Source organism: Pipistrellus kuhlii, unplaced genomic scaffold (genome assembly GCF_014108245.1).
Source record: "Pipistrellus kuhlii isolate mPipKuh1 unplaced genomic scaffold, mPipKuh1.p scaffold_m20_p_14, whole genome shotgun sequence".
Taxonomy (NCBI): domain Eukaryota; kingdom Metazoa; phylum Chordata; class Mammalia; order Chiroptera; family Vespertilionidae; genus Pipistrellus; species Pipistrellus kuhlii.
Genome location: NW_023425449.1, coordinates 9,945,290 through 9,959,806, shown reverse-complemented (window position 1 = coordinate 9,959,806; position 14,517 = coordinate 9,945,290). Strand labels below are relative to the sequence as shown.

General features: G+C 43.7%; 1 protein-coding gene across 7 annotated transcripts in view; it reads right to left on the bottom strand.

The window, feature by feature from the left end:
* NCALD (neurocalcin delta) overlaps positions 1-14,517 on the bottom strand; it is a 268,172-nt gene that overhangs the window by 38,048 nt on the left and 215,607 nt on the right. For 4 of the 7 annotated variants that reach the window (XM_036436709.2, XM_045581352.1, XM_036436711.2 and 1 more), the window contains one exon: positions 7,996-8,161. The exons of the other annotated variants lie outside the window; for them this stretch is intronic. The gene's annotated coding sequence lies outside the window, so the exon portion shown is untranslated. The remainder of the gene's footprint in view (positions 1-7,995; positions 8,162-14,517) is intronic. 7 annotated transcript variants of the gene reach the window in all.

Below are 14,517 nucleotides of genomic sequence, written 5' to 3'. Positions count from 1 at the left end.
TATTGGCCACGCCAACGTGCAAGGTGCTGAGAAGGTGAGATGCAGCCTTGTCCGTGAAGACCTTCCTCGTTGGAGCAGCAGGAACGTTTGCAGATGTGGCTGAGCAGGGACTTCTATTTGTCTCCCACAGACAATCACTCCTTCCTTTCAGTAACACAGTTCCCCATGCCCTACACTCTAAGTTTCTTTTTTCTTCTTCTTTTTTTTTTTTTCCCACACTAAGTTTCTTGGCTTGAGTATGGTCACGTGACTAAGTTCTGCCCAATGGGATATGAGAACAAGTGAGATGTGCAACTTCTGGGTCATCTCCTTCAAAGGAAGCCACTTGTTCACTTTTCCTCTTCCCTCTTCCCGGGGCCCAGAATGTGCACGTGGGTGTGTGAGGCAAATTCTGCCATCATGAAAATAACACAATAGGGGGTGTTTTGAAGATAGAATAAACAGGATCTTCTCACAGGTTATATGTGAGATGTGAGGGGAAGAGATGAGTTAAGGATGACTTCAAGGTCTTTGGCTTGAGCCAAACTAGAAGAATCCATTGCCAACCAATGACAGGGGAAGCTGTAGGTAGAGTAACTTTTGTCCAAAAGATCAAGAGTCCAATTTTTGGGAGGAGTGGAGCTCCAGAGGACCTTAGGGGACAATGAGAGAGAGAGAGAGAGAGAGAGAGAGAGAGAGAGAGAGAGAGAGAGAGGGAGGGAGAGAGAGAGAGAGAGAGAGAGAGGCCTTCTATTTTGTGTAAGCCACTGTTATTTAGTCTCTGTTAAAGTAGCTGAATTAATATCCTGGCTAATATATATCCATCTCCCTATTAGACCAGAAGTTTCTGGAAGCCTCTTTATTACCCTCACCCCACCACCAAGCCCACACAGAGTAAGTGCTCATCTCATATTTGTGGTTGGCTATACAAAGATATAGTTACTAAAAATTCCTTTTTCTCTTGTAACATAATTTAATACCATTATACATATTATAAGACGATCAAGGGATTAACTTATAAGTAAAGCTCCAAAGTGATATCTGGTTTGGCTTCTAATGAGCTTAAAAAAAAGTCAAGGGGAACATCGCATTAGTCCATTCATTTCTGAAAAGTGGAATTATTTCAAAAACCTGGGGATCGTATCAGATGACTGAAAGACATAGAGAGAAGATTAAGAGAATAAACCGTTTCCTATGGTCAAGCACAACTATGTAAATGAGCACTGCTCTACACACACTGCTAAGTGCGTAAGGTCTATTTTTAATTTAAAAAGAAGATGGAAAAGAGATGCCCAACAACAGTAATGCAGACACATCATTATATCAGTGCTTTGCCTGTGACTGTTAAGCATCACTTTAACATATTTAAAAAATATATTTTTTTAATTGATTTTTTACAGAGAGGAAGGGAGAGGGATAGAGAGTTAGAAACATCGACATGAGAGAAACATCGACCAGCTGCCTCCTGCACACTCCCTACTGGGGATGTGCCCCCAACTAAGGTACATGCCCTTGACCAGAATTGAACCTGGGACCTTTCAGTCCATAGGCCAACACTCTATCCACTGAGCCAAACCAGCCAGGGCTAATAAGCATCACTTTAGAAGAGCTTTTCACTAATGTATCAGTCACCTTGGCACATCGCTTAATGGCTGTATGCCTCAATTTTCTTATCTCTACAATGGCAATTCTTCCAACAAACATTTATGACTCATATACCGCATAGCAGGCACTGTTCTAGGCATTCTACCCAAGGCAGACAGAACAATACCAATCAGGATAAATAAGGAAATTATGTGGTATATAAAAGGAGAGAAGTACTTATGGTTAAAATGAAAGCAAAGGAGAGCATGAGTGCTGGTGGCAACAGTTTTTAATATGTGCACACAATAGGTCTCCACGAGCAATTATGTGGCTCCCATTAGGGCAGCCGCAATGGAAGTAGCAAGCTATGATTGAATTTGGTATGTTTGCAAGGTATGGTAAACATGATCTTTGGACAGGTTGTAAGTGAGACAAGAGAGAAAGAGATGAGTTAAGGATGACTCCAAAGTCTTTGGCTTGAGCCAAACTGGAAGAGTCCATTGCCAACCAATGACTGGGGAAGATATAGGTAGAGTTACTTCTATCCCAAAGACCAGGAGTCCAATTTTTGGACATGCTGTATGGGATGGTTAATTTTATGTGTTAATCTGACTGGGCCACAGGGTGCCCAGTTATTTGGTCAAAGATTACTCTGAGTGTTCTGTGCTTTGGGCTGAGATTAACACCTGAATGGGCAGACCAGGTGAAGCAGATTGCTTTCTACTGTGTGTGGGCCTCCCCCAATCGGTTGAAGGTCTGATACAGCAGAAAGGCCGACTCCTGACACCCCTTTCCTGCCTTTTCCCCTCTCCTCCACGAGGAAAAGAGAACTCTTCCTGCTTGAAGGCCCTCAAACTGGAGCACTGGCGTTTTTCTTGCCTGTAGATCAAACCAAAACATGGGCTCTTCTTGGGTCTAAGGCCTGTCAGCCTTTAGATAAGAACTGACCATCAACTCTCCTGGTCCACAGGCCTTCAGTTCCACATGGGAACTAAACATCAGGGTTTCCAGTTTGCTGATTCACCCAGCAGATCTTGGGACCTGCCTGTGTCCATAATATTCAAAATAAGTATATGTGAATGTATATGAATATTACACATGTACATACATACATATATCCTACTGCTTCTGTTTCTCTGGCAAACCCTGACTGACTCTTGGTGCTGGAGATGCCTATCAGACATTCAAGTGGAGAGTCCAGCAGGCAGCTGGCTATGAGTCTGGAATTTGAGACTTAGTTCAGGGCTGGTAACATATATTTGGGAACCCCTGGCCAAGATGGCATTCTAAGCCAGAGGACTGGGTAGGATCATTATGGGGATAAATATTGATAGAAACAAGTAGCTGTCGCCGAGGCCTGGTCCCTGCACTGTCTAAATAGCAGGGACTGGAGCCACAGAGACTGAGAAGGAGCAGCCATTGAGTCGGAAAGACACCGAGGAAGTGTGTTGGCCAGAAGCCGAGGGGAAATAATGCCAAGAAGGAAGGAGGAATCTTGTCTATCAAATTCTGCTGATTAATTGCTGCCACTGGTAAATGTCATTGCATTCAGCCATGCAGTGGCCACTGGTGACCTTGACAAAAAAAAAAAAAAAAAAAAAAAAAAAAAAAAAAAAAAAAAAAAAAAAGTAGCATTGGAGAGATGAGGCCCAAGCCCCTTGGAGTGGGTTTCGAGGCGAAGGCAAGGAGGGAAGTTGGAGATGGGGGTTTGGGCTCTCTTTGGAAGAGCTTTGTTTAAAAGGGGTGTGGGAAGAAAGGACAGCAGCTGGCAGAGAAAGGGAGGTCAAAAGAAAGACTTCTCATGCTACCCATGTCATCCGCTGCCATTGATGGAGCACCTCCCTGCAGTGCTATAGTTTTACAAGGCAGATGCTATTACCTCTATCTTTCAGGCAAGGGAACAGATGTTAAGAGACAGTGCAAAACTTTATAAAACAAAATCAGTAAGGGGCTGTGCCAGGACGGACACCCAGGTTGTTATAGATCGGAAGCAGAGACTCTTAACGACAACCCTGTATTCCTTGCCTCTAACAGAGCCTGCTACCCACAGGACTGCCTCCCGCGGGGAGCTCAGACCTGCGATGGTACTGGCAAAAGTTAACTGCCAGGCTCCTCGTCCCAGCGAGCAGGGAGCTCCTCATGGTGCAGAGCAGTGTGCAAAGGGATCTGCGTCTCTCTCTGGTCCCAACCTCTAGGAAGGACGGATGATACAACATCCTTACCAGCACAGCACTCCATGCCGACAGCACTTCCATCACATCCAGGGAGCAGAGCCAACAGTAGTGTGCAGATCCTAGTTTCAGATTGGCCAGGTCAGTGGAGAGAAGTCCTGCCCTTTGGTGCCTACCACACTAGTGGGGATCCCAAGGGTTTCATAAATATTTGCTGCTCCTGCAGTTGCTACCTGAAATTGGGGTGGGGTGGGGGCGGGGGCACGGGCAGGGGTAGGGGGAGGGATCTGTCCTAAAGGTGTGCTGTCCTTACAATCCTTGAGTGAGTTCCTGGGGTTTCCAGCTATTGTCAAACCCCAACAGGTTCAGGATCTAATGGCCTGGGGTAGGCAATGACTTACTTTTCACTGTACACTTATTCCTTTCTTTATATAAACAATACTAATATTAAAATAAACTTAGAAACAAACAGAAGACACCCAACTGGCACAACAACTAATATTCCAAGGTTAAATCAGGCTGCAATATTACAGATTCTTTTTTTAAAATACATAATTTTTTTTTTTTTTTTTTTTTTTCCCCTCAATGAAACAAGTAAGTGGGCCCGGCATCTTGGTTTGCACTCAGGATCCAATTTCATTATAAAGCTGGATGGAAAGTCCCTGCGCAGAGAGACCGGGATGTGTGTCTGGGGGAGGGGTGGGAGTGAGGAGAGAAAGTGTCTTCCAGACCCAACATGACTCTGTAAGATGATGATCCTGACACCTCATGGGGGGAGGGAGGGCAGCAAAAGAGAGCAGGTGGGAGTGGAAGGAAACTCCCTCAGACAAGAAGAGGGCGCCCTGGAAACAGCCATTTCAATGAGTGCCAGACTGACTGGAAATGAGGCTTAAAAAGCATTTTAAATAGTAGCCCAAGGATAATTTGCTTAGCACACGGACCTCTACTGCAATTGACTCTGCTTGTTCCCTCTGCAATGTAGCATTAACCTCGTATGCTCAGTTATTACAGATCACGTACTACCTGTCATAAGGTCTTTTCAATGCTCACTAAAGAACTCCTCTGAAAGTTCTGTGCACACGCCGCCTTCCCAGCGGAGAACACCGATAATACTTTCAGAAAATGCTATTTAGGGGCCCGCAGCCCTGTCTCCAACACGCCTAATTTTCAGTTATTCTTAACTTTTAGGGGAAATTTCTTTTTCCATAAAATAGCCTCTATTGAGTGCATTCGCAAAGGCATTCTTTACATTTTTTTTTTCCAGAGGGCTATCCATCACCTCTGAGTTATGACTTAAGAAAACACTAGAAGCCTGATCATCAGAAAAAAGAAAAATAAACAGTAAATCCCATTTTAAATTGGAAACACTTGGATTTCACTTATAATCTTACATTTTTCTTAGTTACAGAAATAAAACATGCTCATTGAATATAAATTCAACCAATACAGAATAACATAAAGGATAACCTGAAAACTACCTTAAAATCCCATTCCTCAAAGAACGTAATTAACAATATATATGTAATTAACAGTATATCCTTCCAGATTTTTCTGTATATGTAATATATATGAATTAGAAATCCCTAACATGAACTGCTTGAAGTTGTGTGTGAAGTTTTGTGTGCATGTATGCATATGCATTTTAAAGGAAAAGGAACCCATAACTTTGATCAGTTTTCAAAGAAGTTTTAAAATATATATTATTATATATGTAATATAACATAAAGCATAACATATGTACAACTTATATATAATTCCTATTTAGTTTACAAAAACCTAATCATAATCTACATGTAATTCTGAAATTCATTTTCTCCCATTTATGGACAATTTTTCCATTTCAGAAGTAATTTTTGTTGTTCCTTATTTTTCATCATCACTTAGTTTTTCTCCCTGGAAGTGCCAGAATCTGGGGCTTGGAGACAGAAAGATCTGGATTGGACTGTGGGCTGAACCATTTACAAGTGCCCCAAGTTTGGCAAGTTATTCCGACTTTTAAAGTCTCAGTTTGTCATCTGTAGAATCAATTAGAATTATAATAGGATAATGGCAAGGAATAAGTAGATAGTTGGCACAAGCAATGACTGGCATCGAGCAAATATTCAATGAACACTGCTTTTGTAGGTAGAATTCACTTGGTCCAAAGTCACATATATAACTTCTGGAGAAGGATTTTAAAATCAGGATTTAGGGTCACAATAAAGTGGATTATTGAGAAGAAAGCTGAAACCACACTCTGGGATAAAATAATATTGCCCATTACTTAAGAATAAGCCAGCAAACAAATGATGATTCATATAGCTGTATATGTTGCAAATAATCAGGTGTCAGTTTTAACCGGCACGGCTAAGGCAGTTGCCATGGACTGAGCTGATCAGGACTCCTCTTCTCTCCTAGGATATTGAGAAGGTCACATTCTAGACAATGTTTCCCAAACTTTTGACATATGTGTACCCCTTCTATAATTTTCGTAACGCTGAGTACCCCTCGTACTCATGAGAACATAGAATTAGGCGCAGCTAAGCACGGTGCAGTGCATATCCCCACCAAACTCTTCCAGTACCCCTGGGGGTACGTGTACCACACTTTGGGAAACACTGTTAGACCATTCCATGCTGGGATTGGCCTTCCCATTCCAGTCTTATCACTCAGTTCTCAGACTTTGCATGTACAAAAGCTGCAAGTTCAATGTAAGCACAGAATTCCATTTCTTTTGCCTGATGCTGGTGGTTTGTCTCATTTATTAGCACAGAATGGCTTTGGCCTTTAGCTAGACCTGCAGCTCTCTCCACTCCCAGTGCCCCCTGCCCTGCTGTGTCCACTCTTTACCTCTGGCATACTGGGCAGCCCAGAGCAAGAGCACGCCGGTGTAAGACCCTGCCATGACCACCACTCACTGGGTAGTAACTGACTTCCAGGCCTGTGCTAAGCATTTCACACGCTTTATTTCTATAATCTCACACCAATTCTGGATGTTACCTCAGTTTTGCAGATACACACCTTGAGGTTTGATTAAATAAGGAATGTGTGCAAGATTACAGACTTAGTAAGGGGCAAGCTGGGAGTCTGAATGTCTTTATCCTGGAGCCCTGGAGCTCATGAATGCTACCTTCACAGCTCTTGCTTCTGCGTGGTGGGCCACGTTACGCTTGCAAGACTTTGGCAGGTAAGGGAGAAAACATCAATGCGGTGCCCACTGGAAGTTTCCCTGGGAGGGAGGCCCCCTCGTAGGGGGTCTTCCTGAAGGTTGGCACATTCACCTTCACAGTCCACACCTGCAGGTCGGAGCTGGGCTTGGCTCCTTCAGCTTTTCGGGGAGACCGGTGAGGTGGCGTTATCTGTCATGAGCAGAATAACGGGCAGTGAAGATGTCCAAGTCCTGAAACCTGTGAGCATGTCACCTCCTGTGGCACATAAGACTGTGCAGCTATAATGAAGAGCCTGGAGACGGAAGGCTCCCCTGGGTTTTCCAGGTGGGCAGTGTGACCACAAGGGTCCCGATAAGAGGGAGGTAGGAACGCGAGGGTCAGGGGAGAAGATGTGACAACAGAAGCAGAGGTTGGTGAGGCGGGAACCCAGAAGCTGGAAAAGGCAACAAAACAGATTCTTCCCCAGCATCTCCAGAATGGAGCTCTGTCCTGCAGATTCACTTTAGGCTCTGGTCCCCAACACTGCAGGAGAATCAGTCTGCTGTTTCAGGCCCTAAATGTCTGGTGACCTGTTAGAGCCCCCATAGGAAACCAAGCCAATGTACACATCCCAAGTGTCTTATAACAGCCCTGTTCCTATTACACCTGAAGTCCCGTGCCCGCTTTATCTAAATCCTAAGGCTAATGCTTATTGTATCTCAGATAGTCCATTAGTGACGTGCTGATGCACCTGCTTCTCCCTCTTCATAAAGAAAATGAATTAAAATATACCTGTGAGCTTTAAAGTGGACATTGCCCTGGACACTCTGGATATTTCCAAAACCTAAGAGAGAACAGCCATTTCCTTTCCTTTGGGAATTCATGTTAGGATCATCTAATTGACACATATCCATACACTGACCCACAGCTTTTCAAATCTGAAACAGGCAGGCATGATGGGAGGTGAATGCAAATTCCTTTTTTTTTTTTTTTTTTTGCTGTGAACATAGAGAAAAGCATGCCTCCATTTACATACATAAATTTAGAAGCACTGTGAAATCTCAAACAAAATTAGCCACCATAGAGGGGGAAAATATCAGATAAGCTCATTAACCGGGGGCGGAGCCACTTACATTCACAGGACTTGGGATAACGCTGGCCGGCGGACTGAAGGGGGCGCAGATGAGCACTGATAGAAGACCCAGCAGCCCAGGAGTAGGATTCAAGCAGCCGGAGAGAAGATCATGAGCAGATGGACGAGGCTTCTGCTGTTCTTGTCATGGAGAACGCATAAGAATCCTGCAGTTGGAAGGTTCCTGACATTACCATGGTTATTTGAATAAGTCAGGAAACATCAGATCCCTGAAATGCATCCTTTGTGGCCTTAACAGTTCAGAGAGAACTTGCTCCGCATCCCTGTGCTCTCCAGCTGGACACTGCCATCACCCACGTTTCTTATGCAGATGATGGACAGCTTTGGACAGCCAAGGGCCGTCAGTTGGTTCTCTTGAACTCATCCTCTCTCCAGTCAAGAGCTCCAAACAGCTGACCATGCCTGGCTTCTAGACTACCTCCCTTAAAAACATCTCAGCTAGAGCTTGAATTATGACCATTAGTCAAAAGTATTGTAATTATTCTTTTTTATTGATCTTCTTCCTTACCAACAATCTCTGTAAATTGGCTGCTTCTTATTCTCTGATAGAAAAAAAAAAAAAATTTAATACACCAGATCCCCACCCAGCTGGTGTGGCTCAGCGGTTGAGTGTCAACCCATGCACCGGGAGGGAAGTTGTGGTTCGATACTTGGTGAGGACACATGCCTGGGTTTCGGGTTTGATCCTCAGTGGGGAGCATGCAGGAGGCACTAGTTTGATGATTCTCTCTTATGATTGATGTTTCTATCTTTCCCTCTCCCTTCCTCTTTGAAATCAATTAAAAACATATTTAGGGGGGGAAAAATACCCAGATTCCCTATGCAAACGCCTTGTTGCTTTTCTGCAAAAGAGGAGGACAGCAAATAGTTGCTATTTCTTTACCAGGAAAAAAGAAAATTAGAGTGAGTGGCTTGTCTGTGTGTGCCAGCTGTCACTGGGAACAACAGGGACTCTCGACCCACTTGGCAAATGGGATGAACTTCCAAGTTTCTTTGTCTCCCCCAGGGCACAGGGCAGTCCGCCACAGTCCAGATTTCCCCACAAGTCCTGATCTCAAATAATTTTATTTTCAACACAGAGATTTGTCTAATCTAGCACTAAATGCGGCTTAATCCTTATGCTGGTTGAAGAGTGTTCACATCAATGTTTAAAAACTAGATAAAATCTTTAGGCTATGTTATAATTCTGAGTGAAGAAAATATGGTCATTAAACATTTACATATTATCAAGTGTAACTACTAAGGCTTACACTTAATCCTCCAAATCAATCATAATTTATGATGCACAGAGTTCAGACAAATGAGCTCTCTTTCTTGATCATTATAGCTGTGGATCTGAGCTAATTTCCTCTTCCTCCTCACCCAAGTTGCTGCTTCTCCTTCCACTGACCCCTCCAGAAAATAAAAATATAATGGGAACAGCTGTAGGGTGGGTGCAGATGGATGAAACCCACAGGCAATAACAAGTCCTGGCTGCCATTTAAGGCAGCTCCTTGGTTGATCAGGATCTGTGTGACCCTCTGCAGGGACCACGCTAGCGGGCATCATGGTACCTCCACATCAGCAAGTTCAGGGGAGGGATGAGGAAAGATGGGTGAACTCTCATTAAAATGCATCATTCTGCCCAGCCAGTGAGACTCAGTGTTTGAGCATTGACCTATGAACCAGGAGGTCACAGTTCAATTCCCGGTCAGGGCACACGCCTGAGTTGCAGGCTCAATCCCCAGTGTGGGGTGTGCAGGAGACATCTGATAGATGATTCTACCCCATCATTGATGTGTCTATCTCTCACTCACTCCCCCATCTATTCTGAAGTCAATAAAAATGTAGACCTAAAAATATAAAATAAAATGCATCATTTCAAAAATGCAATAACCCGAAACATAGAGGAAAGGCTCTTGTTATTTGGGAAACTGCTTAAAATAAACACTACCCATGATAAAAGAGTTGAAGAAAATTGTTCCACCTTCCTCTTCCACTTAAACCTTCCAAGCCTGTGGTTATAAAACATACCTAGGCAGCCTTTACTGCCACATGCCAAGATTTTCAGACTAGATATAACAGGCTTCACAGAACACCAATAGATGGGTCTATTTCTTCTCTCTCTCCCTCTCTCCCTCTCCCTTCCTCTCTGAAATCAATAAAAATATTAAAAAGTTAAAAACACATTTCACCATATCCTCCTCTTAGACATTTACAAGAAATTTAAAAGCACTGAAAAGTCCTCCAATAGAGAAATGCATTAAATTTCATTTGCTCAGTAAATAAATATGTTAACCATGGAACATCCCATGGACCCAGGTTTCTGTGGGCCCCACTGTGCTGAGAGGTCCACCATCTTAGAGCAGAATCAGGGGGCTCTGATTTAGAAAGAGCATTTCCCTAGCAGCACACAGCCTGTCAGAATTACCGCTAAGATACTCACTTCTGGGACCTCCTTGGCTTAAGCCACTCTCCAAGGAGACAGAGAACAAAGAATCTGGCTGGTTGTGAACAGAGAGCTCTCGAAGGCTATTCCTGAAACAAATTCTTTCAACTTTGGGCACCTTTCCTGGTTTCTGGGTCATGGATTTTCTTGGGATGTGGCTCCATAGCTTCTGACTTGGGTAGCTCTCTGTGCTTTTTGAGCCAAGTCTTGTCCCAACTTCATTTAGCTTCCTGGTGCCTGTCCTCATCCTTTGGTCCAAGGGCATCGTCTAATCCTGGGCTCCACAGCTTCAACCTACAACTCTGAGGCCAAGGGACTCCCTTCTAAGGTTTTATCCACTCTGGTTTCTGGGTCAACATATGGCTCACCTCCTTAAAGCTAACCTGTATTTCCTTGTGAGAATTAGTTAGCTGGGAGAGAGTAATGGTCCATTCCCATTTTAATCAAGAAAACTTAACAGAGATCCAGTGATTAGAAAGTCAGTGCACACTGATGCATTATATCATACTAGAGGCCTGATGTGCGAAGATTTGTGCAAGAATGGGCCTTCCTTCCCCCTGGCTGCTGGCACTGACTTCGCTCAGGCAGAGCCCTCTTTCTGCCTTCCCACGCTGCCCAGAGCCCTGGAGCGGCTGGGGTGGGGCAGAACGACGCAAGTGTCCTGCCCCTGGCTACTTGGTGACTGTGTATGCAAATTAACCCACCATATTTATTGGGTAAATTTGCATACTCACTCCTGCTAGGCTGGTGGGCATCACAAAAGCACAGTCAATTTGCATCTTACTCTTTGATTAGTGTAAATAGTATCTTGTTTCAGATCCTAACCAAAGAAGGACTGGCTGCAATTTTTACTTGTTTTCCAAATTTGGAAACTGATCATTTAAGAAGCAGTAACCTGTCCAAGGTCACAGAGCTTAAATAATAGTCAGTCTGACTTCAGAGTGCATGCTACTCTCTCTGAACCAATAAGCCTCTCTTGATTCCCTCCTCCAACCCTTACCTGTTCACTTTCTGAAACCACTGTCCAGGGGCATGGTACTTCTACATGGTCATGACCCTGGGGCAGCTCAGGGTTCCCTCCAGTACCCCTCCTTTACTCGTCTGGTCAACACATCATACCCTAGGTTTGTTCTTCTCTCCCTGTCCCTTCATCAAAGTGATGTGTTTCTGTTGGGATTAACTGGTAGACCACTCTGTGCTAATGTGTCCTTTCTGGTAACAAAATGCTTTCACCCAGGCTAAAAATATATATCTCCACAGGCTCTATTGGTGGGATGGCGAAGACCTGTGGGAAGAGACTATTGAGTCGGATTAGGAACCTTAGCATTCCATGAACCTCTGCTTACTTTGCCTGGGCCTGCACTCTCAACCCTCCTTGCACATAGCATCATGGGAGATTATTACTATTAAACAAAAACCCTATGCCATTGCTGCACCCCAAACTAAACGACTCGGAATGCTCAGGAAAGAGACCCCACCACTGGCATGCTATTAAATTGCTTGGCAATTCTCACCTGAGAGTAGAGATGCATACTCATTTCCTAAACATAGGGCTAGCTATGCACATGAAAACACCTTTTCTAAATCTTGGACTTCGTGCACCCCAAGGAGATGGGTGAAAGATGACAAGCGTGCTTACGCAGAGGAGGAAAGAGGTTTAGTAGTCATGGACTTGACTGATTACCACATGTTCTTGGGCCGAAAATCAGCTTCTTGGGGGTTTGGTTTCGCACCCAATAATGAGGGATTAATACTAACGTACCTCAAAAGTGTCTAATGGGAAATGACTAATCCAGACGGGGTATTAGTTGGGCGAAGCTAAAATGCTTCCATGACAAGCAAGGAGATTTGAGTGATCTGCCTCTTACACATTGCCAAGAAAGCCCCAGTAATTACTAGTAATGAGCCAGAGTGGAATGCAATGAAGCAGACGCCATAGACGCACTAATTACCAATAGATGGCTGCTGCACTCTCCTCCCATTAATGTCTTTCCTCTGGATAGCAATTTGGGAAAATAAATAAAAAGAAAAGAACACAGCATCTTGAAGATTCTTTGGCACACTCCCACACAGCCCATGCTATCTTATTAACAAACCATTTCCTGGAAACAGGTGTGCCCTGACTTTTAAAACATGGGGACCTGCAATAAAAGAAATAGCCAAAGTGTTCTTTCATTTTACAAGCGTCCTTGAAGTAGAAACTTCCTTTGTGCATAATTCATTAACTTAGTACCTTCCGGAAGAAAAAAAAAATCAACCCACAATGGAGATGTAACTCTGACATGATCACATGATAACCAGAGGGGAAATGTGATTTAATTTAAAAAACCTTCACAGTCACTCATGGCATTTGAAGTGAGGTTGGCGTCCATGAAGCTAGAAAAAAGAGAAAGACGGAGCCATATTTAGGTTGTGAGATACAGTTTCCAGCCCCTGACATCACCGTCTATGTCACAGGTGAGGGAGACCGTGGGCAGTGAGTCAGCATGGACGACTCATCGCCGTAGGTTGGAGGAGGTCTACCCAGGATGTGAGAGTTCTGCTGCTCAGGCTCTCCTCTCCTTCAGCTCCCATGTGGCCAGCACCAAGGTTAGTCTCCTTTGAATAAGAACCGTACTGACTCCAACACATCTGTTATAAGCTGAGTGCTGAGCTAGACTTTCGAAGGAAGGTGAGTACATAAGGCACACCCCCTGCCCTCTATTCTTGTCAATTTATGGTGGCCAGATAGCCAAATATGACAGCCTGGATCTTCTGGAAAGTGTCCACCACTAAGATTAGGGGTAGGGCTGCCAGATGAAATAGAGGACGCCCAGTTAAATCTGAATTTTAGTTAAACTACCAACTGTGCTTTAGTATATGTCCCAGATACTTCATGGGACACACTTATACAAAAAAAAAAAAAAAAAGACACAGCTCTCCCTATAGATATCACCAAGCTACAGTTACAAGGCCACTCACACAAGGCAAAAGAATAATTCATGTTTTTTAATTTAAAGTTAGAACTTTTCTATGAGAAAAATAAAAGGAAACACAATAAATATTCAGGATTTTATTATTTTTTTAAATATATTTTTATTGATTTTTTTTTACAGAGAGGAAGGGAGAGAGATAGAGAGCCAGAAACATCGATGAGAGAAACATTGACCAGCTGCCTCCTGCACACCCCCTACCAGGGATGTGCCCGCAACCAATGTACATGCCCTTGACTGGAATTGAACCTGGGACCTTTCAGTCCGCAGACCAATGCTCTACCACTGAGCCAAACTGGTTTCGGCAATATTCAGGATTTTAAAAGTAAATTGTCTAAAGCAAAAGGAAACAGTGATTAAATTATTACTATACATCCCTCACTAGCTCCTAGCCTTTTCCTAGCTTCCTGATACCATATCAAATCCAGCCTATCTTAAATTGACCAATTCTAGATCCTCCATAGACCAACCTTGTGGGTTGTAAGGATTCCTGCTGCCCTGCCCTCCCCCACTCCTGCCAACCAGTTTCTTGATCCCATATAGGGTGTCTTATTTCTGTTGCCAGAAATAAGATGTTTCTTACTCATGGACAACCCTTTTACTTCCGTAGATCATGCCAAATGTTCATCACTCACTTCTTCTAATCAGTTGTCTCACTGCCACATATCCTTCTGCAGTTAATCTATTCATTTACCAGAGATTTTAATCAGTGAGAAATATGTGTCCAGCTCTACACTAGGCATCATGAGAGATCGTAACCAACAAACAAGACATAGCTCTGGACCCTAGGTGCCTAGATTGCCCAGCCTCCTCAGCAGGACCATAACCTTTTCAAAGACTGGCTGGACCTACTACACTTGTAGTATCTTGCTTAGCTGGAATATCTTGGATGAGGTGGGTCATGTGCTGGCCACTGAAAGGTCTGGATGACTGGACCTCATCTGCCTGGTGTCTATAGTAAGCAAATAAGAGGCAGCTGGAGGAACCTTACCAGACCTTGGACACCAAAGAAATCTTTTTGTAGGTGCTTAACTTCAGGGCTCACCATATAGAGTTAATAAATATTGAAATAATATGTGTATGATCCAACACAGCAATTAGC